The sequence below is a fragment of the Lactuca virosa genome, chromosome 3, assembly GCF_052849685.1.
Source record: "Lactuca virosa cultivar CGN04683 chromosome 3, Lactuca_virosa_CGN04683_v6, whole genome shotgun sequence".
Classification (NCBI taxonomy): Eukaryota; Viridiplantae; Streptophyta; class Magnoliopsida; order Asterales; family Asteraceae; genus Lactuca; species Lactuca virosa.
Window position 1 is genome coordinate 72,416,962 of NC_136428.1, and position 26,559 is coordinate 72,443,520.

The 26,559-nt window shown below is 39.3% G+C and overlaps 1 pseudogene; it reads right to left on the minus strand.

The window, feature by feature from the left end:
* Positions 1 to 1,000: 1,000 nt before the first annotated feature.
* LOC145163660 (U4/U6 small nuclear ribonucleoprotein PRP4-like protein) lies at positions 1,001 to 26,559 on the minus strand (annotated as a pseudogene).

Sequence of the window (26,559 nt, forward strand, 5' to 3'; positions counted from 1 at the left end):
AGAATAGCATCTTCTGCTGCCACCTCTTGAAGTTCAGACCAGAAAATTTCTCAGGTCTCTCAGCATGATTAGCCATGATGTTTGGAACCGGTGCATTTGGGTTCATAGCAGGGTTAACACCAGCCGTAGGAGTTCCAGTAGCAATGGGAGTTCCAGTAGCAATGGGAGTTCCAGATATTCTGAAAAATTCGTAACCACAGTTAAATAGATTACAGGAAAAAATCGATACAAAATCGATTTAGAAAAAAAAAGAACAGAAAACGAAAGGTTTAGAACAAAGTAGAAATCTGTTTAAGACTGTTTGTGTAAGGACTTCGTTTTCCTCTTGAAAGTTTCCTGTAAATAAAAGGTTAGTAGCAAAACGTGGTGGCTGAGGCTCGAGTTGGACTCGGTTCCCTTAAACAGATTCGCTGTCTGTTCCCAGGATACAAAAATCCCCCACATGAATATAAATATTTATACTAAATTTTCCAACTATCCCCCACATGAATGGAGATCGATCTCTGCACATCCAATTTCCAAACGAAATTTTCAACAGTTGAATCCAGCATAGGATAGGTAGGTATTACCCTTTGAACACTCCCTTGAGAAATTACACTTAATCTCCTAGCAGTTAGTAGATATCGATGTCTTTGAACTAAGCTGCCATTTATGTAGACGACAATGTAATTCTCACAGGACTCTCCCTGAAAAGGTCATATCCTCATAGACGTGGATGTTTGTTTTGGTCATGAACACTAACCTGGTTCTGCAAGAGCTTTAGGAATTGTGCCCATATAATTCCCTTCGAAGCGACCACACTTCTCTCTCACATAGGTGATTCCAAGAATCATTAAAAACCAAATGTTTATCCTAATTTTGTCACTACATATAGGAATGGACTAGGAAGTAATGTTAAATCCCCCCACAGTGACATGCCTTACTCATACAATTAGGATAATGTTTTAAACCCAGATCTTGGGATCTCCAGTCTTCTAGGTAAGGTTTCCTTCGTATGAATTTATTCATTCATGGGCTTTAGTCCACAAAAAGTAGTCCTATCATAAGAAGCTGTCACCAAAAAGTATCCTTGTTGAGGCTGAAACTTAATTTGAGAAATAAGATTTTCATGTGCAGGAATCGTGTAATATGATCTCTTCATCCTTAAATCCAAAATCGTACAAGTATTGTCTTCTCCCCCAGTCGCTAAATGATAGCCATTTGGCGAAAAACTGACACCAAAAACCGGCTTGACATGACCTTCCAATGCAAGAATTCTTCTCCCAGTGCGTAGGTCCCATAATCGTGCAAGGGCATCGAGCCCACATGACGCTGCTAAAGAGCCGTCAGGGTGAAAATCAATCCCATACATGCTTCTATTGTGACCTTGGTGGAGTGACAACTCTGCACTGGTTTCTGTGTCCCATAGTCTCCAAGTTTTATCGTAACCTGTTGTTCCCAAATACCTTCCTAACGGATGGAAAGCAACACGAGCCAGATGGTCCAGATGGCCTGTGAATGTGTGCAGAAGAGTTCCCTTACTGTTCCACAATTTTGCAGTGCGGTCAGCGGAAGCAGTTGCTATGTGGTTGTGGTTTGTTGGAGAAAATATAACATCAGTAGCCCATTCGGTATGTCCTTTTAATGACGACACAAGCTTTATCTCGGGCTTTGGCATGCCCCATACTTTGGCAACTCCAGTTATAGAGCGGGTTGTCACGGGACGACTCGATCACCGTGTGCCACTTAGTGAAACTTCGACTAAGTCAGGCTACAACACTTCTTTGAGATGTATAAACGACTAAGTAAGCAAGAGAATAAGGTTTTCGAGTTTCTACAAACGAAAGAGAACTTCTATTATAAGAGCTCGAGAGAATACAAGGAAACTTTCCGATGGTTTGGAGCAAATGAGCTCCTCCCTATTTATACTTGTCCTTCTCCCCCCCCCCTAGGGAAGTTTTTAGATATTACCACATTAGTCCTATATTCTTGACTAATCTAGACTATTCTACCAAGTTACATATATTTACAAGTCTTCATGAAATGTTCTAAATCATTATTCGATGTCCTAGAGAAATCTAGGACCTTCCAGGGTCTAATGTGCTATACTTGTAAGTTCTCCCATTTTCTTGAGTACACCGGAAGAGTCTAGAATCTCGATCGTGACACCCTCCCCCACCTAAGTTCTTGACGACCACGTCAAGTCTTAGATATGACGTGCCACAGATCTTGTTCTCGTTCCCAACTAGACTCACTATCGGGTAGTCCCTTCCATCAAACATAATATTCTGTCCAATTGGGTAAGCCTTGTTTGCGAACTGTTCTATCTGATAGGATTTCGTCCACCTCCTTGTCATACGAGACTACGTTTGCTACTGGGGATCGATGTGATTTGCCCCTCGATGGATCTTCTTCATCGCGATTGTAAGCTTTGAGGAGACTTACATGGAATACTGGATGAATCTTTAAGTAGGATGGTAGCTAGCTTGTATGATCGGGTCCCAACCTTTTCGAGAACTTTGTATGGCCCCTCGTATCTTCGTGTTAAGCCTTTGTGTACCTTTCGGGTCGATTTGAACATCCTTTGTGGGAGTTTTACCATCACCTCGTCCCCTACTATGAACTCTCTTGGCTGCCTCTTCTCGTCCGCCCATTTCTTCATTCGCTTGGCTGCCTTGTGCAAGTAAGACTTTGCTATGTCGAGTTCCTCGTTCCATCCTTTGACAAACTTGTATGCAGGTGGGCTTGATCCTTTGTAACCGTTTGTTAGCTCTTAGGGCGTCAATGGTTGTTGGCCCGTTACAATCTCGAAAGGACTCTTCCCCGTAGCCTCGCTCTGTTGTAAGTTATATGAAAATTGGGCCACATCAATTAGCTTGGCCCAATCCCGTTGGTTTGCACTGACAAAGTGCCTCAAATAAATCTCGAGCAAGTGATTCACCCTCTCAGTTTGGCCATCGGTTTGAGGGTGGAAACTAGTCGAGAAGTGGAGTTCTGATCCCATTAGCTTAAATAGCTCCCTCCAAAACTTCCCTGTAAATCGGGGATCTCTATCACTTAAAATGCTTCGGGGAAGTCCCCAATATTTCATGACATGCTTGAAGAATAGTCGCCCTACTTCTTCAGCTGTGCAATCCCGAGGGGCTGGAATAAACGTTCCATATTTGGAGAATCGATCTACAATCACCATTATTGATCTGCACCCTTCGGACATCGGTAATGCTGAAATAAAATCCATCGATATGCTTTCCCATGGTCTTTCGGAGATCGGTAGTGGTTCCAACAATACCGCCGGGTTGGCCTGTTCGACCTTGTCTTGTTGACAAATAAGGCAAGTCCTCACATAGGCGTCTATGTCACTTTGCATATTGGGCAAATAATAGGATCGTTCTATGATTGCTTTCGGACGATGAGTACCTGGATGTCCAGCCGATTTGGAATCATGACATTCCTTTAAGATTTCTCTTCTCAAGTTGTTCCATCTTGGGATATACATTCGATTGCCAACCGTGAATAATAATCCGTCTTCAACCCAAAATTTTCTTGTCTTGCCTTCTCTTGCCATTTCCATCAAGTTCTTCGTTAACGGATCGTGGTTTAGCCCTTCCTTGATCCGGTCAGCAAAATCGCATGTTACTCGAGTGAGGGTTGCTAGTTTGGCCTTTCGACTCAGGGTGTCGGCAATTACATTGGTTTTTCCCGGCTTATACTCCATGACCTAATCGAATTCTGCTAAGAAATCTTGCCAACGAGCTTGCTTAGGACTTAGTTTCTTCTGATTTTGGAAGTAACTAGTCGCCACGTTGTCGGTTTGGATAACGAACCGACTCCCAAGCAAATAGTGTCTCCATACTCGAAGGCAATGTATGATTGTTGTCATTTACTTGTCGTGTACCGAGTATCTCCGTTCTGTATCATTTAGTTTCCGGCTTTCGTAGGCCACTGGATAGTCATCTTGTAATAACACTCCTCCAATCGCGAAGTCTGACGCATCCGTTTACACCTGGAATGGTTTCGTGTAGTCTGGTAGCTTCAAGACTGGTTCCTCCGTGACAGCTTTCTTTAGAAGATCAAACGTCATTTGACACTTCTCAGTCCATTCCCACGAAAATTTCTTTTTTAGAAGGTCATTGAGGGGAGTGGCTTTAGCTGAGTATCCGGATATAAATCTTCGATAGTAGTTTATAATGCCTAAGAACGATCGTAGTTCAGAAACGCTCTTTGGCGGCTCCCATTCTTGGATTGCTCGTATCTTGTTGTTATCCATATGGATCTTCCCATCAATGATCTTATGCCCTAGGAACGTTACTTCTGGTTGGGTAAAGGAGCACTTTTCTATCTTATGTATAATTGGTTTTCCTTGAGTACTTGAAAGACTAACCGCAAGTGTTCAACGTGCTCTTCTACCGACTCTGAGTAAACTACTATGTCGTCTAAGTACACCACCACGAATTTGTCCAAGAATGGGTGGAATATCTTATTCGTTAAAGTGCAGAATGTGGCAGGGGCATTCGTCAATCCAAAAGGCATGACTAAGAATCCGTAGGAGCCATACCTTGTCACACACGTCGTCTTCGATTCGTCTCCTGCTGCTATGCGTACTTGCCAATAACCCGACCTTAAGTCCAGCTTTGTGAACCATTGTGCACTCCCGAGTCGGTCGAACAGATCGGCTACCAGTGGGACCGAGTACTTGTTATTTATCGTTACTTTGTTCAGGGCCCGATAGTCTATGCACATTCTTAGAACTTCCATCATGTTTCTTCTGGAACAAGACTGGGGCACCGAATGGGGCCTTTGAAGGGCGGATAAATCTGGAATCTATTAGCTCTTTTTATTGTCTTCTTAGCTCTTCCAACTCAGGTGGAGCCATTATATAACGACACATTTCTGGTGGCTTAGCTCCGGGCTCGAGTTCAATCTCGTGATCCACCTCCCTTCTCGGTGGTAACTTCTTTGGCAACTCTGGCGGCATCACGTCCTTGAATTCTTCTAGTACTTTTTTCACTGTCTTTGGCATCTCTTCGTTGGGCGGGGTGGTTTCTTCTTTTAACGTTGCTAAGTACGTCATTTCTCCCTTATTTAGTCCCTTGTTGAGTTGCATGGCCGACAAGATCCGGGACTCCATTTTGCTTCTTTCCAAGGGTACAATGTGTATCGTTGAATCCTTGGTGATACGCATGGTTTGATCTTTGAACGAGAAAGGGCATACCTGGTCAAAGAACTCCATCCCTAAGACCATGCAATAATCATCCATGGGTACTACGGTTAGATCGATAGGACCCTTCCATCCTTCGATCTCGACAATTACCCCATAAGCGACTCCAAGAATAGGCTCGGAAGGAGAGTTGACAACATTCAACCAACCTATTTCTTTGGTGTATTGAATGTTCATATTTTCAGCTTCATTTTTAGAAAGGAAATTATGGGACGCACCTGTGTCTACTAAGGCTTTAGTGACTTTGTCGTTTATACTAACTTTCACAAACATGAGTCCTCTTTCTTTCTTCATGTGAGTCTCTTCTTTTGCCACCGAATTGAGGCGTCACATTGAGCCTAGTTGTGCCTCGTCTCTCTCTTCCTTTTCTTCTTCGAAGACCATCGCATTGAAACTTTTCTTCTTGGAACAATCTTTGATTAGGTGAGGGCCATCACATAAGTAGCACTTGACTTCCCTTTGAGGTCCCCCTTCAGTCGCCTTCCCCTTGAAAGTTGATGGCCTTGCAGCGGGTTTATCGTCCTTCTGTTGCGGCCTTGTTATTGGTCTCTCTCCCCCACTAGGTTTCCTAATCGGGGTATCTCTTCGGAAGTCCATAAGTTCTTCCGCTACTGCTATAGCTTCGTCAACATCTTGGACGTTCCTCCTTTTGAGCTCGTTGTAAGCCCAAGATTGTAGTCCGTCTTGGAAGTAAAATAACTTGTCTTTCTCTTGTAAATCGGGTAACTCCAGCATCAAGGCGGTGAACTCTGCTACGTAATCTTTAATAGACCCGACATGTTTCAATCCTCAGAGTTTCTTCATGGCAACGTCTTCAGCATTATGGGGGCAGAATTGTTTCTTGAGTTGTCTCCTAATCTCGTCCCAAGTGTCTATGACATATAAGCCTTTCTCAATGTCGCCATGCTTCCGCCTCCACCATAGTGCCACATTTTCACTCATGTACAGAACGGCCGTGTCAATTTTGTACTTGTCATCCTTTACTCCGATAGCATTGAAATAACATTCTAGGGACCAGAAAAATTCCTCGAGTTGTTTAGGATCACGCTTACTATGACAACCCGAAATTTCTATCTTGTACAGTCCTTCAAATCAATCAAAGTCAGACTCGTTTCTGCAATCTTTTAGCATTGTTTAGAGTCTGTTTGAGTGTTCCAAGTCTTGTACATTCAAGGATAGGGTATAGGAATGAGTTCTAAAAGTTCATGGTAGTAAATTCGGGCCAAACACTCCTTCAAGAGGAGTGTACGGCCGTACACATGGGTGTATGGCCGTACACCCATCTATGGCTGTGAACTTTCACCTATAAAGAAGATACTTAGTCATTTTTCAACACTTTTCACACTTCCAAGCCAAGAATTCGGATTTCTCTCTCAACTATCATCAACTTTCTTCATCTAGATCTTCAAAAATGTAAGAATTCCTTCCATTTCTTTGTGATTATCCTTCATGATCTTGTATCACCCTTTGATTTCATCCATGAAATTACTCTTTTTGGGTAGATATTCAAGTGTTCAGCACTTTCTCCAAGAACACCAAGAACACCTACTTGTTCTTGGGCCGTCAACTCACTAGAACCTACAAAAGTGTGATTCTTTCTTCTATCTTCTAGCTAGGATTGATAAACACATGATTTTTGGGCTTAAATCATCATCCAAAGAAAGAACTTCAAGGGTGTATGGCCGTACACACCTCATGTGGTCGTACACCCCTTGTTTAGTGCATATTTAGACCTTCAACTCATGTTATGTCCCAAAATAAGATCATGGACACTTAGAGGATGCTAGATAGGGCCGCAAACCACCTTCTTGGCATGTTCTTCAAGGAGTGTACGGCTGTACACTCCAAGGCCGTACACACATATGGTCGTATACACATAGTTCGTACACACCTTGGCCGTACACACTCTTGTGTGGCCTTAAACCCCTTTGATGCAATTGTTTGTGATTGTAACACTTCAATATAAGTGTTTCCTAGTTCCTAAGGTGTTTTCCTTATATGATTAATTGTATAAACACTAATTATATACATATATGTGTCATTATATGCTTATTAGGATCCGTTGTGCTCAAGGATTCACTTGACACTTAGCATCCTATATCGATCTTTCATTCGCATCACTCACTACAGGTGAGTTCATACCCCTTAACTTATCTTTTAAATGATTTTAAATGCTTTAATGGGGGTGGGGGAATACAAGTAGAAACATTATAGTTATTATATCAATCATATGTGATTAATAACTATCAAACAAATGGATTTCTTATACTTCAAACTATGTTTTCAAACAAATTGCTTCAAATCGTTTTACAAACTCTTTTATATGCTAAACTCTTTTATCAAAACTCTTTTAAACTTATATATTGTCAAAATCATGTCTATATGGATATAGTTATATAAGTAGGATTGAAAGGACTTAGGACTAATAACTCGCCTTATTTCTTGTTCCTTGTTTGGTTGTGGACTTAGGGTATCGGTTGTTTGTCCGAAGGTCGTTTGAATCTTAGTTATATATTATGTGTATGTATATAGATATAAAAGTTCTTCGTTCAGTTCAATACCTTTGGGCAGCAAAGGTGTACAAACATGTTCAGTCATACAAACAACATTGCTAGTAAACTATAATAGGTATAGTTTAGGAAGTCACTACTTACTATTTCTAGAACAATGAAACATACAAGAGTCAGTTCATACATGAGTCAGTTCAAACATACTATAACGAGAAACAGTACATACTATAATGAGATACAATACATACTATAATGAGAAACAATACTCACTATAAAGAGAAACAGATAGAACATACTACACACTAGACAGAGAGAACATACAATACACTAAAACATACTATACAAATACAAGAATACTATAACATTAATGTGAGCCACTATTTCATGGCACGACAATATACTGCTGTGTCACGTTTTGTACCCAGAGTCTCCTAGAGGGAGAGCGTGAATTTATGTATAGATTTATACGGGACTGACCATCCTACACCTTGCTGCTAGCTACAGTGGGACCTTCAGGTCTACGGGTGACGAATGTCATATCATTTCGACGTCTCGAACGTCGTGTTATACTAGTCAATCCAGTATGGTTACAATCTTATCACATTTTACCTTAATTAAACAAACAGGTTTAATGTAGTCAGTACATTGGTAGTTACTTAGATAAAAGTACAGTACATCTTTATTTTCCTATTTCATTCACATTGTGATCTTCTCACATAAACTGTAATGAAAACTATATTTTGGTAATGGTAGTCAAACTTTGGGAAAACACTCACTTTTACAAAAGAACAAACATAAAGAATAGTTGGGTCTTGGTAGAAGACTACTTTAGTAGAAAATATAGGATTTTCTAGGAAGTTTACAAACATTTACATCAAACATTTACAAAAATTTACATCAAACATTTACAAACACTTTCTTCAAACTTATACAAACAATGACACTAAAATACTTATGAACTCACCAGTTTTAATGCTGATCCACGCTTTCAAAATAACTTGTATTCTCAGGTCACCAGTAGACAGGTACCGATGACCAGGTTTTGAGAAGATGGAGCACGTTCAAGACTCATCTCTTATTTTGATTCTTATTTTTGGTGTCTTATAAACTATACAGAACACACTTGTATGAAATTATATTATTAATGCAATGGATGATGTTGTTGCTTGTTTTACTATTATGCATTGTTGTGATACTATACATGACGTCCTCCGCCCCCGAACGTTTCCGTCGTTCTAGTTTGGGGGTGTGACAGATTGGTATCAGAGCATTGTTTATAGTGAATTGACTATATCAACCCATAACAGATATACAACTATAAACACAACGGGATTAAAATACTCTGATCAAGAGTTTATACTTTTAAATAATAAAATATTTAACCAAAGTACACCTACCTGCATTCATACTAAAATCAGTGTCACTAGGACATAAAAAAAAGTATTGCGATTGTTGGACAACACGATTAGGCTTGGGGACATATAATCAGATCTGGGAGTGATATATCCTGATCAACTATATCTTTCCGAGAAGTGATTAGCATGTGCCTAGGAATGGTTGTGGTGTTGCAGCAAGTCTTATAAAAACTTACCAACGCTACTACAATGAAAACATAAGAACAAAACATAAACTTAAAATACTATAAGAGTATTTTGTGTTACTATAATTACTTATGTACAAACTAAAAAGGTCTTTATTAGTATGTCAATAATTGTTGAGTGGATACGCTAAAGTTATATATGACTAGGGTGTCATAGACTTAGAATCTGTGATCTTTGCTTTACTTTCTGTTCCTTGTTTGGTTGTGGACTTAGAGTTAGGATCACTTATTCGAAGGTCTATCTTGTTTTGGTTACATATGACTGGTATGCACTACACAAATGTTGGAGTAACTGGTACGGATCATCTTATAATTATCTTAATTAGTACATCTATTAATTATTTCTTTTACCCCCATTCTCGCGTAGATAACATGGCTGGATTCAATCTCCCTGGTGACCCGTACTTCCCCAACCACGGTAATGGTGGATGGCTCGATGATGAGCTAGAAGATAATCATACGATTCCATTGGACGATGAATTCACAGAGAACTTCCCGGAGGATTCTGACTCCGAGCCAGAAGTCAATGATCAACCCCTGGTAGCTCCAACCCCAAATCCTAACCCTCGTCTTGCTTTTCAAGGTCCGACGCCTCTGTGGTTGGAAAGTTTGGAGACATGGAGTCAAGAACAGGGTCAACCCATGCCATAAAACGGAGACAGAAGCTTCTATAACCTGAGCGAAGGAGGCTCAGCGGACAGAGTCCTGCCTATTCTGGGTCGCAGGGTTGCCCGAAACGAAATACAGGGTATGACAGCCATCATCCGAATCGCGGAAGTTGATGCTAATGCGGGAATTAATAAGGTCCGCATTCGTCGTCTGGAAGATGCTGGTGAGAGAGATGCGAGGGACCATGAGTCTCGACGGCAAGAACTAGCTGTGACTCGAGCTGAATTCATAGAACATCGCGTGCGCCAACAAGTGTATGAGCGTCGCCTTGTTGACATGGAGCGTCAGCTGGCTGATTTAAGGGTTCGCCCAAGGGGTTCCCATCACCAGTAGGAGATGCTCTGCTTATATTTCCTTTTTATCTAAGGATTTGCCTTCTTATCTATGCTATAAGTAGCACTTTTCCCTGTAATTTCCTGTTTATCTTAAGACCTTGAACTTTCAGTCGATTAGGCTTTTATTCTGTCAAAATTTTCCTATCCTGGTTTGATGTAAGACCTACTCCTAGGTCATTTTCCCGAACTTGTTACATCTTTAATACCAATATTATTGACAGATATCTAATCTCATGGAAATTATTATCCAAATGCTTTCATCTTTCTAGTACTAGATCTCTATTCAATCATACTTTCATCTGTGTTGTTGGGCTATGGAGAGTTAGTCCATGAGTCACTCTCATTATTCTCTCTATTGAATACTTACCAATATATTCATCTTTGTGATCTTATAGCTTCAAGATGCCTCCTCGTAGATCGAACAGGCGCGCTATTCCAATAACTCTGAATCAAACTCCACCACCTCCTCCTCCTCAATACAATCCAGCAGCTATTCAAGCTGCTATGAATGCGGCTGTTACAGCAGCCCTAGCATAATTCACCACTACCGGTACTAGCGGGAGTGGAACGAATGTGCATTTCACTCGAGTTGAAGCTCCGGTGCGCTCTAGAGAGTTCTCGTATAAGGACTTCACCAACTGCAAACCCAGGGCCTTCAATGGCACTGGCGGAATCATTTCCCTCTCGTAATGGTTCGAGAAAACGGAGTCGATATTTGAGATCTACTCCTGTCCGGAAGGGAGCAAAGTTAAATTTGCTACCTGCACCTTCGCGGACAGAACCCTGACGTGGTGGAATAGCCATGTCAAGTCACTAACTTTTATAGTGGCAAACGCTATGGGCTGGGAAGCTCTGGAGGATCTCATGATCGAGGAGTACTGCCTGAGGGGCGAAGTTCAGAAACTTGAGAAGGAACTCTGGAGCCTAACCATGAAGGGCTCCGAAATAGTCTCCTACACTGCCAGATTCAGCGATCTAGTAGCGCTATATCCGGGAATGGTCTCTTCTGAAGCGAAGAAGGTGGAGAGGTACATCTGGGGGCTAGTGCCTCCATTTCAGGGGAATTTCCTAGCTTCAAACCCCACTACCTTCGATAGTTCCAAGGGATTGGCACAACGGCTCATTGACCATGGGGTCCGTACCCCGTCAACAACAACAACCCTAGCCGTCTCAGAACCCTCCAAAGCCGCTGACAACAAGCGGAAGTTCTGGTATAACAAAAAGAAGAACACTGCACAGAAAGCTGCCAAAAAGCAGCAGGTCGTGGCCGTTCATGCTTCGATAGCACCTACTGCTACTGCGCCGATAAAGCAGTACGCTGCAAGCTTGACTAAGTGCAACAAATGCAGCTTCCACCACAACGGACCCTGCCAGGAAATGCAGTGCTCTAACTGCAACAGGATGGGGCACACTGCCCGTTTCTGCAAGGCTCCGGCAAGGCCAATAACCCAAGTCCCCGACGCTGGTGTGGGCCAGGCTTGCTACGATTGTGGCGAGATGGGCCACTACAAAAGGAACTGCCCGAATGTAGGGAATGCCGGCGGAGTAGGAAGAGTTTTGGCTATAGGCCAAGAGGAAGCAGTTGCCGACCCCATAGTGGTCACTGGTATGTTGCTCCTCGATAACTCATATGCATGCATATTGTTTGATAGTGGAGCGGAGAGGAGTTTCGTGAACCAGAAATTTGCTCACTTGCTTAAGCAAAAATCACGTGCACTTAAAGAACCGTTCACTATAGAAATGGCTAACGGAAAGACAGAAAGCGCTAGCTGCATATACATAGGATGTACACTAACTCTAGATAGCCATTCATTTCCAATCGACCTCATTCCGGTCTCAATTGAAAATTTCGACGTCATAATCGGCATGGATTGGTTGAGTTCTCATCGTGCTGACATCATGTGTTACGAAAAGGCTGTTCGCCTTAATCTGCCGTCTAGCGAAACTCTAGTTATCTATGGCGACAAACTCGACACGAACCTGTTGGATTAGTGTCTAAGTCCATAACTATAATTGGTATGTACTTGACCCAATTAGCATGGTCCATTTGGGTTGCATGGCATCGGAACAATTTGGATAGACTTTTATGAGAAAAGGATATTTATGATTTGTTAATATATTATAAGCTCTAATATATTAATATGAAATCAAATTATTTACTTAGTATTGATCAAGAATTAAGTTGGAATTAATATTTTAATCAAAAGGAGACTAATTAAATATGTGGGGATTGATTGTGTAAATCATTCATTCTTATATATGTGGGCTTATGATCCATAGTTCTTCATGTTGGGCTAAACCCATGGAGTAACCCATGGATACTCCATGGAGGTTTTAACCCATGGAGCATGGAGAATATGGAAAGACATGAGTTACATGGTGTAACCCTAATAGCCACCATATATAAGGACCCCATGGCTCAAGAAATTGAGACTAGTGTGTGTACACATGAGGGCTAGCCGATTTGAGCATATGAACCTTTTCTCTCAAGTTATTCCAAGATGTTGGTGATGTTGTGTGAACCATTTGAGGTGTCACACTTGAGGCACTAGGCTCTTAAGCTCCATGTAATCAAGCTACAACAAAGAGGTATGTAATTCTACTAGAATTTGTATTATATGTACTTCATATTATGCTAGTTAGAACAATACCTTGGAAAATTGATATTTGCATGTATAATAGAGAAAACATAGATCCAAGGTATTTAGGGTTGCATGTACACCTTAGGAGTGTTAGAATGCTCAAAACCCTTCAGTGGTATCAGAGCCAGGTTTGTTTTCAATTATACTTGATGCAAATTGCTGAAAAAAGCTGAAAAAATCGATTTTCTGGCTGTCTGGGAACTGGACTCGCCGAGTCCACTGATGAACTCGCCGATTCCATGAAGAAATTCATCCTACTCGTCGACTAGGTTCATACACTCGACGATTAGGAGCCCCTGACAGCATATTTTCGAGTTTTTTTGGCTGGAATTGGACTAGGAACATTACCCTAAGCTTTTTTTGAACTTGTAAACCTATTTTTGATGTGGTAATGTTCATGCTAATCCAATTTCGTAGATAATTGTCAATAGATTCATGTTTTGTATTAGTTTAATGGATAGGCTATATACATGAAAATTGTTTGATTTGAATTATCTTGTTCTTATGAGTTGATTTAGATTAATAGAAAAGTTATGTGATAATATGTTTTCAATCCAAATTAATCTAAAAGTTGTTCATAATATGTGTTTTTGTAACTTGTCCTCAAGTTATATGTAAAGTCACATTTATGATTATTAAAACTCATAAGATTTCCATAAGTTATGAAAGTGAAGAGTCTCATTTTTAAATGCTTTAAAGTCTTCCATAACTTGTTCTCAAGTTACGGATCTTGAAGAGTTTTTTCATTAAAACTACTTTAAACACACAAGTTATGGAATTGAAAAGTTTTGTAGTGTTCAAAACTTGCCCTCAAGTTTTGGAATTTGTAAAGTTTCCCCTCATGAATACTTTAATTCCAAGTTAAGCCCTTAGAATTTTAAAAGTTAAAATTCAACCCTTATACTTTATAGTATTATAAGTTAATAATATATATATATATATATATATATATATATATATATATATATATATATGTATAAGAACAAAGTCAGTCTTACCGTTAGTAGGCCTCATTCACGAAGTCGGTCTATAAGGGGGTATAAGGTTACTGCCTATAAAACTGCAGTTTAATGGGTGTCCACTCTCACCCACCGCTTCCTTGACTGGTGGAGGTTCTTTAGCCGAACGGGTAGGACAAGGACTAGATTTCTCCCTTCATTAAAAGTATTAATGATAAATATAAAGTAACTAAACCTTTTACAAATTCCCAATCTTAGTTACTTTAGGAAAATGTGAATTTGGTGCTAACCCATGAAATTACACTTTGCACTTTGCTTAAGTCGTTAGTGGAGCGTGTGTGGTTAACCGACACACTAACTTGGATTTAACAAGGTAGGCAAAGGGTAACTTAATGTTTATCATAGTATCAATGGAGCGCGTGTGGTTAACCGGCACATCAATTGAGTGGTAAATATTAAGGGTACCAGGTATATTTGCATGGTTATTCACACCTTGTTTTGTGATCCTCGGCATCCCAGTCCCAAATTTTGAGAGGGCACAATCGAGATTGAAACAAGTCATTGAAAAGTTTAATGAATCTCAAAAGATCTAGGAGTTTCAAATCCAATTAAAACCTAATAAATTATTTCGTTTTTTATGGTGGAAGTTGGTGAATCATCATTCGCCTACCTTCAAATATTTTATAGCTTGGATTATGGCATCCCTCTTCCAAGTTATAAAAGTATTGTGTTGGGTCCTAGCCTTAATATTTCATATTGGGTGTGATATTAAGGACTTTAAATCAACTATCTTGAATATCTATCAAAAGATGTCTGGTTCAGACAATTATGATCTTCCCAAAACTCTTGGAACAAGCTTTCCTAATGAAAATGATGTCCCATGGTTGGTTCATGGAAATCATACTTCTCTACCTCCACCTCCTGCAATTATTCTCCCTAACCCACAAGTTCAAGGTCACTCAAGCCCTATTGGTAAGCAAAGTCTATGTGTGCTCACATCTTGGAGATAAAGTCACATATTGACAAGCCGGGAGAGTTGGGTGTAAAAGTCTTGAGAAAGTTGGTTGTTCAATCACTTTCTAAGTCACATAGTGAGTTTCCTTTGGGACTACTATGAAACAGACTATGACATGACCCTTAATGATCTTATCTATTTGTTAGGTGCTGCTGATTCAGCAATGATTTAGAGCAACGGTAAAGCAAATTTGATTAGAAGATCAACTTCCCAAACTACCATGGACATTGACAATGGTAACATTGGATATCCAGAAAAGCTTTCTCTTCCCAATGGAAAGGGATCGGCCATAGTCAACTCAGCTGACTAAATGGTAAAGAGAAAGGCTAAGTCTGAGACAGTCTCGTGTACCATTCCCAAAGAGTCCATATGCTTATATTGCCAAAGGAAGGGGCATTGGTTGCGAAGCTGCCCTATTTACCTGAAAGATCATAAGGTTGGTCAAGTCAAAAAGTTTGACCCTACTTCAGGTAAGTCCACTATCTAACTCTATTAAGTTCCTATTTGGAGATTCTTATTACATGATGTGACTGGGTCACATGTTGAAGTTTTAAGAATCAAAGAAAAGAGAGGAAACTTAAAGAAGAGTAAGTTGATTCTGATCGCGAAGATGGATTTCAATCGCATGGTTCAATGAATAGAATTTTGAGCTGTTGCTTAAAAGCTGTGATAGATTGCTTAAGAATAGATAACAACATAGCTTTCATATGCATTTTCATTGTAAGGATAAGTTTTTTCCGCAAGTTTTAAAATAAAAGGAAAATTTTTGATTTTATTTATTTTAAGTATCCTTACAATGGCATTTGTGAAAAAATTGTTGTTTATATGATTCCATTGATAGCAACATTAGTAAATGGATTTGATTCTGTCCTTTGGGGTAGTGTCATAATTTACCAAATAAGGAAAGTTTCTCATTGCCAAAGTTTCAGTTGGATAGAAACTTGGAATCATGCAAGTTGTATTGTATGATGAATGAGATTTTTCATCTTTGGAAAAATTAAGACTAATTCCCTGTTCATATGTATATGTGAGTCAAGTGAAGGACTAAGGAATCGAGTACACATTCTTGTGCACTGGTCAAGTCCACCACAAAAGATCAATAAGACTATTCGTCATGATTTACTAAAGTTTAGTAAATATGGTTATACTTACAAGTTTAAGTATAATTCTGAAACATTAGAAAAGTTTCGATGTATGGCAGAACGAATGAGAAGAATCAAATTAGGCAAAAAGATAAAAGTTTCTCAAATCTGAAAAGATGGGAGAGTACTTTAGTATCATGTTTTGTGATCATCTTAAATGATTAAAGAACCACATTACAATTGGTCTTCTAAGGACATCTTAGTGCATTCTTATGACTAAGAAGAGGAGTCATGAATTGTTGAAATGGTTAAATCAAGAAGACGAGTCATACTTCATCCCAAAACAATCCTTAGAGTCATACTCCAAGATTGTAACTTGAGTGACATATCTTAAAGAAGGTTTATTAACACCTGTCAAATGTAAGAGTAAAATGTGTTCTACTCTTGTACATTTGAAATTGGTAAGTTGTGATGTTTTGGATAAAACAAAGACCAACTTAGGCCAATTGTGTGAAGTATTTTTCTTGATAAGAATCCGCACTATCTTTTGAATATTTGGCAAGAGAGTCTTATATGTCAAGAGGACAGTGGGAGTCTAAAAGATCTTGAAAGAGTCTAATCAAGAATACAACCTGTAGTTTATCACTAGCACACGACTTGAGGTTTATAACCTATCGTGTTGACATATTCCTATTTCTGTGCCCGTCCTAGTTAAAGTTGGTTTTGCATATGATTTATGAGATTTCTCAATTGGTTGCATAACAACTTGGAAGCAATGGTAGGCCCTTGTGCTGCCAGGTGGCAAGAAGTTAAGATTGCACAGGTTTGGTCCATATGAGTTTGGATTTGTCACTAACCTCCCCTTGTGGTTTTGACAAATTCACATGGATAGGAACACATACACCATAAAATCTAAGTGTCATAAGGTTTCTCTCCAATTCATGAAAATGATGGTGAGGAAACGCTTTCACTAAGTAGATTTTAAATAGATAGCAATTATGATATTTGCATTCTCAAAGTCGTTAGTGGAGCGTGTGTGGTTAACCGGCACACTAACATGGACTTGTGAGGAATGACAAAGGTGTAAACAATTGAGACTATGATTACGGCATCCCTTTTCATAGTTATGAAACTGTTTAGACACACATATGAGCTATCTAAGGAAGGGTGTATGATTTTGATAAAGTTTTATCAAAGCATCTCGTATCAGAAATTTGAACTTTGGTAATAAAGTCAATATAGTATTGATTTCTAGAAGTCCAGCTGATTTCTAAGTACATGTCAAAGCTAGTGGGAGTATAAGTGTTATGCTAATAATCATCATGTTAGTGGGAGCATGATAATTATGAAAGTGTTGCAAGTTAGCAATGTTAATTATAGAAAACAAAATGTTTCAATTGGGAAAAAGTTGTTTTGCTATAATTAAGGGAGATGAAATTATACTTCATTTCAAATCTAAAAGCTTAGATCATGAGATTTTAATCAAATTTAGTCAAGTATATATATATATATATATATATATATATATATATATATATATATATAAATGAATGTTATGTTGGAATGGTTCAACATAAGAAAATTCTATATATGGGTACATTATTTGCATTCTAAAATTCGATTATGATTACGACATCCCTTTTCATAATCTGAATTATGAGAACTTGGCAAATAGAAATAGAAATATTATAGCAAAAAGACTGGTCTACTATCATGTCTTTATGTAAGACATCATGAATCGTGTCCCATACGCTTCTGATATAGGATCGATTGCATGTGCTATAATATTCATCTGTTCTAAATTTTTTCCAAATGTCTGGGGCATTAAGAGGGGAAAAGGTCTAGAATTGGATATGACTAAGATGATTAAGCAATTGTCGAAGACAATCTAAGGTTTACCAAAGATTGGTTGCTCAGGGACAGTTGGAAGTATGGTGTAAATTTTTGGAGAGGACCATATTGACATATTCTGAAAAGAGGCAACTCTTGGTCAGAAGTGATAGTCAAAATGAGAATATGGAAATATTCCCATAGGTGGAAGTTATTCATTAAATCTGTGTAAGATTAGGAAACTTAATGCAATAAGGATGTTCAAAGCAATGTACTTTGAATTTGAGACTTCATTTCCATGGAATGATCTCCATTGGAATACTCTGTAATGTCTGTTGACAAGTCTTTGAGACTTTGTGCATAATCATTACAAGAGGATCAATGCATATAAGTTTAGAATCTAACAGATTTAGGTAAATGGCAGGAATCTGGATTCTTGCATTTGCGGTAAGGATTTGGGATTGTGAAATGAGTATCATTGGAATTATGTTCAATCGATCTATTTCACAAAGTAAAAGATCATAGACAAACTTAGTGTGCATACTTGGTGTATGGCATAACTAATGTTTGGAAAAACATAGTGTGCATACTTGGTGTATGGCATGTCTAGTGTTTAGAAAACATAGTGTACATGTTTGGAGCATGGGACAACTATTGTTTTTAATTCAAGTATAAAGTTGATAGTTTGAAACAGTATGCAATGAATGATGGGTAATCAATATGGTGATAAATAAAAGGTGTTTTATTTATATTCATAAGTTCTGAGACCATATTGGATTCGATTATTCTTGCGTTTCACTTTGCATGTTTTGACTTCCAGAATAACTAGGTCGTTCTTACTGAATGACTAAGTTATTCAAACCATCCATAGTCGGTCATATGTTGGAAGTAGATATGAATCAAGACTGTCATGAAGCTGGTTTGTAGATGTCCAAGGTAGTGGACATAGCAAGAGTTGCTGCAACATTCATGAGTGCTCATAAGTTCTGAGTATTGGATTAAACCCACTCTCATTTGACTCACTTCATGGATTTATCACGAGTGATCATGAGACGATAATATCTTATATTCTTCAAACCTAGAGATATGAGTTGTTGCCTATGAGTTGGTTATGCATTAATTGTACGAAAACGCATTGGTAACTAGATGTTATAAAACGTGCCTTTGTGTATGATTCAACAAGTAGTACAACAAGCATATGAGTCGAAGTTTATCCATTCCTTTTACCATTAAAGGGATAAATGCGATATCTGTGGGCCCCTCGATGATTTAGTGATGACACCCCGAAGTGCTTGGCCAAGCCAGGACTGATTTGATTTGTTCAATTAGTCGGTCGTCATAAATCGGAAATTGGGAAACAACAAATGGAAAGAGAGAATGATTATAATCCATGTCTCAATCCATATGATATCTAGAATGGAGGAATATATGATCCCTTATCTAATGGACGCGTCATTGATTTGTTCAGAGTTCGACAACAGCTTTTAAGAGCTACGATTGCTAGTCAGGTTTTGAAGTCATATGCAATAATAGTTTTAGACTTATCCAAGTGGGATACTGTTGGATTAGTGTCTAAGTCCATAACTCTAATTGGTATGTACTTGACCCGATTGGCATGGTCCATTTGGGTTGCATGGCATCGGAACAATTTGGATAGACTTTTATGAGAAAAGGATATTTATGATTTGTTAATATATTATAAGTTCTAATATATTAATATGAAATCATATTATTTAATTAGTATTGATCAAGAATTAATTTGGAATTAATATTGTCATCAAAAGGAGACTAATTAAATATATGGGGATTGATTGTGTAAATCATTCATTCTTATATATGTGGGCTTATGATCCATAGTTCTTCATGTTGGGCTAAACCCATAGAGTAACCCATGGAGTAACCCATGAATACTCCATGGAGGTTTTAACCCATGGAGCATGGAGAATATGGAAAGTCATGAGTTACATGGTGTAACCCTAATAGCCACTATATAGAAGAACCACATGGCTCAAGAAATTGGGACTAGTGTGTGTACACATGAGGGCTAGCCGATTTGAGCATAGTAACCTTTTCTCTCAAGTTATTCCAAGATGTTGGTGATGTTGTGTGAACCATTTGAGGTGTCACACTTGAGGCACTAGGCTCTTAAGCTCCATGGAATCAAGCTACAACAAAGAGGTATGTAATTCTACTAGAATTTGTATTATATGTACTTTATATTATGCTAGTTAGAACAATACCTTGGAAAATTGATATTTGCATGTATAATAGAGAAAACATAGATCGAATGTATTTAGGGTTGCATGTACACCTTAGGAGTGTTAGAATGCTCAAAACCCTTCAGAACCTCCGTATCATCTCGAGCATTCAACATAGATCCAAGCCGTCCTTACTTGGATCAGTTCGTCATTGTATTCATCGATGACATACTTATCTACTCTCGTAGTAAGGAGGAGCATAGTCAACATCTGCGTCAGGTCTTAGAAACACTGCGATCAGAGAAGCTTTATGCGAAGTTCTCCAAATGTGAATTTTGGATCCGAAGTGTCGAATTCTTGGGTCACGTGGTTAGCGAAGAGGGAATACACGTGGACCCTTCCAAAATCAAAGCCATTGAGATCTGGTCAGCACCGAAGACGCCTACAGAAATTCGTTAGTTTCTAGGCCTTGCTGGCTACTATCACAGGTTCATTCAGAACTTCTCTCGGATTGTGAAACCGCTTACAACATTGACCCAGAAGGGCGTGGCCTTTGACTGGGAAGAGAAGCAAGAGAAAGAGTTTCAAACCCTAAAGCGAGCCTTATGCAGCGCACCGATACTGTCCCTCCCAGAAGGGATATAAGACTTCGTGGTTTATTGTGATGTATCCAACCAAGGGCTCGATTGTGTTCTGATGCAACGAGGTAAGGTCATCGCCTATGCCTCAAGACAGCTAAAGACACACGAGGTCAACTACACCACACACGATCTTGAGTTAGGAGCAGTGGTATTTGTTCTGAAGATTTGGAGACACTATCAGTATGGTACGAAAAGCACTATCTTTACAGACCACAAAAGCCTTCAACACATATTCGACCAGAAGGAGCTCAACATGAGACAACGACGGTGGGTCGAGCTACTCAGTGACTACGAATGTGAAATTCGTTATCATCCCGGCAAGGCCAACATAGTAGCTGACGCCCTAAGTCAGAAATAATACTCTGGTTATAGAGTCAGATCATTGACTATGGCTATCCATTCACACTTGTCCACACAAATTAAGGAGGCTCAGCTTGAAGCCTTGTAACCTGAAAACGTGTCGGGTGAATCCCTGAGAGGGATGGATAAAAATTTAGAAGTCAAGGGTGGCGGAGCCTTTTATCTCATGGATCAGATCTGGACACCGAAGCACGGTGGTTTCAGAGACTTGGTCATGACCGAAGCGCACAACACTCGATATTCCATCCACCCAGGTTCAGATAAGATGCATCTGGATTTTAAAAAGTTATACTGGTGGCCTAACATGAAAGCAAAGATTGATACCTTCGTGAGCAAGTGCCTTACTTGCGCCAAGGTTAAGGTCGAATATCAGAAACCATCAGGTTTACTTCAGCAACCAGAGATACCTGAATGGAAGTGGGAGCGGATCACAATGGACTTCATAACCAAGTTGCCCAAGACATCGGGTGGTGTCGATACCATTTGGGTGATCGTAGAGAGGTTAACAAAGTCCGCACACTTCCTGCCTATCAAAGAGACTGACAAGATGGAGAAACTAACTAGAACATACATTAGGGAGATCGTACGACTGCATGGTGTTCCCATATCCATTATCTCTGATAGAGATAGTAGATTCACTTCTAGGTTCTGGCAGTCGCTACAAAGTTCCCTAGGAACTAGGCTAGACATGAGTACAACCTACCATCCGCAAACTGATGGACAAAGTGAGAGGACTATTCAAACTTTGGAAGATATGTTGCGAGCCTGCGTGATAGACTTTGGGAAGGCATGGGATACTCATTTACCCTTGTTGAGTTCTCCTACAACAATAGTTATCACATGAGCATAAAGGCTGCTCCATTTGAAGCCCTCTATGGCCGTAAGTGCAGATCCCCTCTGTGCTGGACTGAGGTGGGCGACACTCAGTTAGCTAAAGGACGAGTTCCTGACAGCACTCTCACAGGTCCAAAGATCATTCGGGAAACGACAGATAAGATCGTTCAGATTCGTCAATGATTGAAAGCCTCTAGAGACCGACAGAAAAGCTACGCAGACAAGAGAAGGAAACCGTTGGAATTCCAGGTGGGCGACCGTGTTCTATTGAAGGTCTCACCCTGGAAGGGCTTGATACGCTTCAGAAAGCATGGAAAGCTAAATCCAAGATACGTATGGCCTTTCGAGATTATCGCTAGAATTGGCCCTGTAGCTTACAAAATCAAACTACCTCGCGAACTTAGTAACGTACATTCTACTTTCCACGTCTCGAACTTGAAAAAGTGTCTGTCCGATGAGACTCTTGTAATCCCACTCGACGAGATTGAGATCAAGGAGAGCCTCAACTTCGTGGAAGAACCAGTAGAGATCATGGACCGAGAGGTCAAGCAAACGAAGCAAATCCGTATCCCGATAGTGAAGGTTCGCTGGAATGCCAAGCGAGGACCTGAATTCACGTGGGAGCGCGAGGATCAGTTGAAACTGAAATATCCTCATAATTTTTACTTGGTTATTTGTAATTACTTAATTGCTTAAACTCTAATTTCGGGACGAAATTCTCTCTAACGGGGGGATGATGTGACAACCCGAAATTCTATCTTGTACAGTCCTTCAAATCAATCAAAGTTAGAATCGTTTCTGCTATCTTTTAGCATTTTTTAGAGTCTGTTTGAGTGTTCCAAGTCTTGTACATTCAAGGATAGGGTATAGGAATGAGTTCTAAAAGTTCATGGTAGTAAATTCAGCCAAACACTCCTTCAAGAGGAGTGTACGACCGTACACATGGGTGTACGGCTGTACACCCATCTATGGCCGTGAACTCTCACCTATAAAGAAGCTACTTAGTCATTTTTCAACACTTTTCACACTTCCAAGCCAAGAATTCGGATTTCTCTCTCAACTATCATCAACTTTCTTCATCTAGATCTTCAAAAATGTAAGAATTCCTTCCATTTCTTTGTGATTATCCTTCATGATCTTGTATCACCCTTTGATTTCATCCATGAAATTACTCTTTTTGGGTAGATATTCAAGTGTTCAGCACTTTCTCCAAGAACACCAAGAACACCTACTTGTTCTTGGGCCGTCAACTCACTAGAACCTACAAAAGTGTGATTCTTTCTTCTATCTTCTAGCTAGGATTGATAAACACATGATTTTTGGGCTTAAATCATCATCCAAAGAAAGAACTTCAAGGGTGTATGGCCGTACACACCTCATGTGGTCGTACACCCCTTGTTTAGTGCATATTTAGACCTTCAACTCATGTTATGTCCCAAAATAAGATCATGGACACTTAGAGGATGCTAGATAGGGCCGCAAACCACCTTCTTGGCATGTTCTTCAAGGAGTGTACGGCTGTACACTCCAAGGCCGTACACACATATGGTCGTATACACATAGTCCGTACACACCTTGGCCGTACACACTCTTGTGTGGCCTTAAATCCCTTTGATGCAATTGTATGTGATTGTAACACATCAATATAAGTGTTTCCTAGTTCCTAAGGTGTTTTCCTTACATGATTAATTGTATAAACACTAATTATATACATATATGTGTCATTATATGCTTATTAGGATCCGTTGTGCTCAAGGATTCACTTGACACTTAGCATCCTATATCGATCTTTCATTCGCATCACTCAGTACAGGTGAGTTCATACCCCTTAACTTATCTTTTAAATGATTTTAAATGCTTTTATGGGGGGGGGATACAAGTAGAAACATTATAGTTATTATATCAATCATATGTGATTAATAACTATCAAACAAATGGATTTCTTATACTTCAAACTATGTTTTCAAACAAATTGCTTCAAATCGTTTTACAAAATCTTTTATATGCTAAACTCTTTTATCAAAACTCTTTTAAACTTATATATTGTCAAAATCATGTCTATATGGATATAGTTATATAAGTAGGATTGAAAGGACTTAGGACTAATAACTCGCCTTATTTCCTGTTCCTTGTTTGGTTGTGGACTTAGGGTATCAGTTGTTTGTCCGAAGGTCGTTTGAATCTTAGTTATATATTATGTGTATGTATATAGATATAAAAGTTCTTCGTTCAGTTCAATACCTTTGGGCAACAAAGGTGTACAAACATGTTCCGTGATACAAACAACATTGCTAGTAAACTATAATAGGTATAGTTTAGGAAGTCACTACTTACTATTTCTAGAACAATGAAACATACAAGAGTCAGTTCATACATGAGTCAGTTCAAACATACTATAACGAGAAACAATACATACTATAATGAGATACAATACATACTATAATGAGAAACAATACTCACTATAAAGAGAAACAGATAGAACATACTACACACTAGACAGAGAGAACATACAATACACTAGAACATACTATACAAATACAAGAATACTATAACATTAATGTGAGCCACTACTTCATGGCGCGACAATATACTGCTGTGTCACGTTTTGTACCCAGAGTCTCCTGGAGGGAGAGCTTGAATTTGTGTATAGATCTATACGAGACTGACCATTCTACACCTTGCTGCTAGCTACAGTGGGACCTTCAGGTCTACGGGTGATGAATGTCATATCATTTCGACGTCTCGAACGTCGTGTTATACTAGTCAATCAAATATGGTTACAATCTTATCACATTTTACCTTAATTAAACAAACAGGTTTAATGTAGTCAGTACATTGGTAGTTACTTAGATAAAAGTACAATCTTATCCCATTTCATTCACATTGTGATCTTCTCACATAAACGGTAATGAAAACTATATTTTGGTAATGATAGTCAAACTTTGGGAAAACACTCACTTTTACAAAAGAACAAACATAAAGAACAGTTGGGTCTTGGTAGAAGACTACTTTAGTAGAAAATATAGGATTTTCTAGGAAGTTTACAAACATTTACATCAAACATTTACAAAAATTTACATCAAACATTTACAAACACTTTCTTCAAACTTATACAAACAATGACACTAAAATACTTATGAACTCACCAGCTTTAATGCTGATCTACGCTTTCAAAATAACTTGTATTCTCAGGTCACCAGTAGACAGGTACCGATGATCAGGTTTTGAGAAGATGGAGCACGTTCAAGACTCATCTCTTATTTTGATTCTTATTTTCGGTGTCTTATAAACTATACAGAACACACTTGTATGAAATTATATTATTAATGCAGTGGATGATGTTGTTGCTTGTTTTACTATTATGCATTGTTGTGATACTGTACATGACGTCCTCCGCCCCCGAACATTTCCACCGTTCCGGTTTGGGGGTGTGACACTTACCTCCATATTTCGAGGGCTTAGGGGCTTCTGTGTGTGGCGTAATAGATCCTCCGGCTATTTATGCTTTGCATAGCTTCACCTCATCTTCTAAAGTGCTTATCTTCTCACAGAACTCATTCCGCAAGGTGTTGACAAGTCCAAGGACTTCTTCCTTGAGGATACCGATGGTCTCCTTTAATCCATCACTCGTGTCACTTATCTCTGCAACGAACTGATCGACGGTATCCTTCCATTCAAGGATCTCACCGACGTTAATCTCTGTCCTTGTAAGCTTGTTTTCTAAGCTTGCCAAGGCATCTATCGATTGGCCCCTCTTCTTGGACTTTCTTCCTCTCTCTTCGACGACAGGGGGTATGTTTTCTACTTCACTACTTCCTCCTTCCGTAGCCATGATCTCTTGCTTGTACGAACCTGGATCTGATACCATGTGTCACGGGATGACTCGATCACCGTGTGCCACTTAGTGTAACTTCGACTAAGTCAGGCTACAACACTTCCTTGAGATGTATAAAGGACTAAGTAAGCAAGAGAATAAGGCTTTCGAGTTTCTACAAACGAAAGAGAACTTCTATTATAAGAGCTCGAGAGAATACAAGGAAACTTTCCGATGGTTTGGAGCAAATAAGCTCCTCCCTATTTATACTTGTCCTTCCCCCCTCCCCCTAGCGAAGTTTCTAGATATTACTACATTAGTCCTATATTCTTGACTAATCTAGACTATTCTACCAAGTTACATATATTTACAAGTCTTCATGAAATGTTCTAAATCATTATTCGATGTCCTAGAGAAATCTAGGACGTTCCAGGGTCTAATGTGCTATACTTGTAAGTTCTCTCATTTTCTTGAGTACTCCGGAAGAGTCTAGAATCTCGATCATGACAGGGTGGCATGAAACATCTCATCAGAAGAAAACAAACACCCTTTAAGAGACCTGTCATCTCCAATCTCACTATAATCCAAAGAAAAAGTCTTTCCATTCTCCAAAGCGAAATTTATCTATGCATCCTCATCTTCATTCGGATCATCCCACTTCCTCCTAGCCATCTTCAACCTCATTGCAACTTTCACCACTGAACCCTTTGCAATCTCATATCGTGCCTTCAATAAAGCCCTAGACCCTTGTGTGTAATATGGGTACTGAACCGTATCTCCTTCCCCTTCATACCCTTCAATATCATAGTCACATGGAACACGATCCTCGTTCCAGTTCCAGTTGGTACGTACGAGTCCGCTGTATGATGGCAT